General features: G+C 34.6%; 1 protein-coding gene across 2 annotated transcripts in view; it reads right to left on the minus strand.

Annotated features, from left to right (window-relative positions):
• The window catches only part of LOC113802230 (E3 ubiquitin-protein ligase RNF152), a 4899-nt gene extending 1678 nt beyond the window's left edge, over positions 1–3221 (minus strand). Inside the window, exons 1-2 of one of the 2 annotated variants that reach the window (XM_027352765.2) lie at positions 3082–3221; positions 1–32 (exon numbers count right to left, since the gene is read on the minus strand). The exon at positions 1–32 is cut by the window's left edge and continues 99 nt beyond it. The gene's annotated coding sequence lies outside the window, so the exon portion shown is untranslated. The remainder of the gene's footprint in view (positions 33–3081) is intronic. The other variant, XM_027352767.2, reaches the window with a different exon arrangement.
• Positions 3222–4270: the final 1049 nt, after the last annotated feature.

Genomic DNA, 4270 nt, shown 5'->3' on the forward strand with positions numbered 1-4270 from the left:
TGTTCTCGAGCAAAGTCTGAGGTACGCTGAAACTGACAAAATAATTGGGGCTAATTGACGGAATGGCAGTATACTGAACACAATCTTTAATCACGAACATTTTTTTTCTCTACAACATACGCAAACACACATGACATAACCTTGAGATAACCGAATACAAGTATATCTGAAAAATAATAATACTGTCAACGGAGGCAAAATCTCTTAAATACGAATACCCTAATAATCCCTTAAATCTTACCACAATAATAATCCCAGACAGAATACTAGGGGGCATTCATAAGCACTGACCGACTGAACATTCAGTAATATAGTTTGTCACTAACATATACGACAACATCATCTTAGAATAGCAATATCCCTATGTGTTCGCAATATATCAAAATATGCGCCATTAGGTGTGTTTACATTTTAATCAAGAAGCGTTTTAATCCCTTTGTAGGATGGGGATTCTGGTCACATATTTTACAATTACTGAAACGTTGTATTTATGTATGTATTCATGTACTACGTACAAACACAACACACACACACATATATATAGAGAGGGATAGGGAGAGAGGGAGAGAGGGAGAGAAGGAGAGATGAAGAGAGGGGGAGAGAGAGGGGGAGAGAGAGGGGGGGAGGGAGTGGGGGAGGAAGTGGGGGAGGGAGTGGGAGAGGGAAAGGGGAGGGAGTGGGAGAGGGAAAGGGGAGGGAGTGGGAGAGGGAAAGGGGAGGGAGGGAGGGAGGGAGAGAGAGAGAGAGAGAGAGAGAGAGAGAGAGAGAGAGAGAGAGAGAGAGAGAGAGAGAGAGAGAGAGAGAGAGAGAGAGAGAGAGAGAGAGAGAGAGAGAGAGAGAGAAGAGAGAGAAAGAGAGAGAGAGAAAGAGAAGAGAAGAGAGAGAGAGAGAGAGAGAGAGAGAGAGAGAGAGAGAGAGAGAGAGAGAGAGAGAGAGAGAGAGAGAGAGAGAGAGCGCAGTGAGTGGCACAACGCTTCTTGTTTTGGCAACACACATCATATTACTACGCCGTATGCTGCCTGTCTTTCATTTAAGCAAAAAACGAAAATATAAGTTTTCAATATTTGTACTTTAATCACAAATAGTGAAAATCCAATTACATGACCTCCTACAGCCGAACTTTTTCGTAGTATCTAAATAACTAATTATATTTTACTGGTAGGATTGGATATTACTAGTAACGAAATGAAAACTAATGCTTATGATTTTAAAACATAGGTATTATTGCAACCGTCATTATAACACGACTATAAGCAACACGAGTAAAACTTATTTGAATATGATCAATAATGCTAATTACTTGCTAATGCTAATTACAGGTCATTGATGTAATCGTGCCTTTTCTGCATTTGTTGCAATTAACAAGAAATTTCAGGGAAAAATTTAAAGATGTTGATAAAAGGATGTCTGTGTGTATTCCCTCTACCCCCATCTCTCTCAGTGTGTGTGTATAGACATATATATATATATATATATATATATATATATATATATATGTATATATATGTATATATGTATATATATACATATACATATAAGTGCATATATGTATATATATGCATATATATACATATACATGTAAAGTTCCCGCGAACGAACTGCAGTCGTGTTTTTGTTGTCATCATTATTGTCAATTGCATTAGTAGCAGCAGTAATAACAACAGAGACAGTAGTCATGGTAGCAATAGTCTAATGTAACAAGCATGTTCTAGAAAAAAAAAAAAAAAAAAAAAAAAAAAAAAAAAAAAAAAAAAAAAAAAAAAAAAAAAAAAAAATGGAGGCTCTAGCATGGCTACGAGGGGGCAATATGGCCAGTTGACATCCGAAGCACAACTTTACAATCGTGTCCTTTCCACGTATCTCGGATGTTGGGCGACGCCCTTGGGGAATTATTAAAAAGGGCTAATTTTATTTATGTAATCACAATTATCGCACGAAAACATTTACCTAATGGTAGTAACAGTAATCGGTAATGGAGTAGTAATAGCGGCTATAATAATAACTTAACATTACCAGTACATAAAAGAGGGGGAATGGGCAATCAGTCTTAATCTTTCTAGAAAAAAACAACAGTCGAACAGTACAGATGGGTTAAGTTGCCTCCAGTTCTCGCTTCTCCGATTTGCTCTACTGTGCCTATGAGGAACTAGATAATCAAGCCGTAATAGACTAATTCTCTCGGTGCAAGAGCCAAGCGGTCGCCGAGAGTCGCATAAGAACGCAGTCCAGTGAGTCACTACAGCACGGTTTAATTTCATGCATTATGCATATTCTCTGTTATACAATAAATGCTGCGTTGGTATGACTATAAACAGATTGTAGGCCACTTCGCTTTCTCTTAAAATATCATCGATTATCGCCATCTGTAGCAGTGGTACTAGTAGATGTATTGAGCAAAAACCGGAATAACATTACTGGTAGTATTACAAGTAAGACTTGAATCAGAAGTATTAATAGCAGTAGATGAAGATAATGATGAAGCAAAAAGGTGAATGTGTGAAGAAAATAAGAAAATAAATAGAAGAAAACTGTAAATAAGGTAATTATGCCCTAACGATTTTGTTAAATCATATAATACAATCTTATACTGATAATGCTATCATGTGTCTAGTCTACGTACAGGTATGACTAACAACTTGAGAATTTGGAGTTATCAAGGAAAACGTATACTAATTAAGGGGAAACTACTGAAAACGCTAATTTCCCACTGCCTTCATTTTTCACACATTCCCTTCATAGGTACGTACAGTAAACTGAAAATCATTTGTTCTTGATATTAATGTACATCAGCACTGTGCTCGAATAACTTCTCATTGAACTATATAGATGACGGCTGCAAACGTAACGGTATATGGTTGACATTGAACTCATTTCTTAAAAACTACTGAGACATATGCATATAGACTGAACACAGTTAAACATATAATCTATTAATTACCATCCGTGTTTAACGTTACTATGCAAATAAGTATGTTTTGGAAAAGAAAACGTCCATGCTATTTCTACTACACTTCTACCACCATCTACTACACTCCTACAATTTTACTCATCTACCGATTCCTATAAGTAGAAGTTGCTTACATGTTGCAGTTTTTAAAGTTTTATTTCACTGCCACTGTTTGTGAGCCCCAAAGGCAAGCACAAGCCTAGGACGTCAAAGGACACGTATCACAACACATGGCAAGTTCGCAACTGACGGAAACTGGCGACATGGCAACTACATTGACAACGGTGCCACATTTAGACTCTCAGTTCTATTTAAAATTATTCTCTAACCTGTTGAACATATTCTCAGAAACCGTAAAGATCTAATTAATATAATTTTCGAGAAATGTTTATCATATATTCAGTGATGAAATAAAATCGTTGGCGGAGTATGGCATTGACCCTGAAGTCGCTGTGTTCAAGACAGGATTCATACGGAACACGTTCGCAGCGCAACCAAAACACATCTGTATGGAACTGGTAAATCATGCAACATACGGTTAATTCTCATATGCATTTTATGCGGTTGTGCAAATATTAGTACATCGTGAATTTGCAAAGATGGAGACCAACTGCGTCATTAATAACGATTCATAATATAGCTCGTTCAAGCTAAATCTTAGAATTATAATCATCATCAGTGATAAGGATGACTGTACTGATGATTATCAATGTTACTGAAAATAGCAACAACTAACAAGAATAAACAATAAGAACAAAAGCAACTGGTAAAAATAATATTTATGATGATGGTGATAATAGGAGTAATAATAACAATAAAATAATTACAACGGTCACAACAAAGATAATAATGATAATAAGGATTATGATAACAATAAAAGTGATTATAGTGGTGACAATGATTGCAATTACAATTGTGATATTTCTAACACTAATGATATTAATAGCAATTATATTGGTAATTATAATGATAATAACAATGATGTCGATAATGACAGTAATGATAATGATAATAAATTAAAAAATAATGATAATGGTAACGATAATAATAACAATAATGATAATAACAACAATATAATATAATGATAGTAATTATGATAATAATAATGACAATTATAATGATGATAATGGTAATGATAATGATTAAAATAACTGATAATGATAATAATGGTAATGATAATAATGATAATAATGATAATGATAATAATGACAATAACGATGGAAATCATAATAGTGATGATAAAAATGACAGTTATGATAATAATAGTGGTAATAGTAATAGTGATAGTGCTATCAATACTAATAGTGATAATGATATCAGTAG

The sequence above is a fragment of the Penaeus vannamei genome, chromosome 6, assembly GCF_042767895.1.
Source record: "Penaeus vannamei isolate JL-2024 chromosome 6, ASM4276789v1, whole genome shotgun sequence".
Taxonomy (NCBI): domain Eukaryota; kingdom Metazoa; phylum Arthropoda; class Malacostraca; order Decapoda; family Penaeidae; genus Penaeus; species Penaeus vannamei.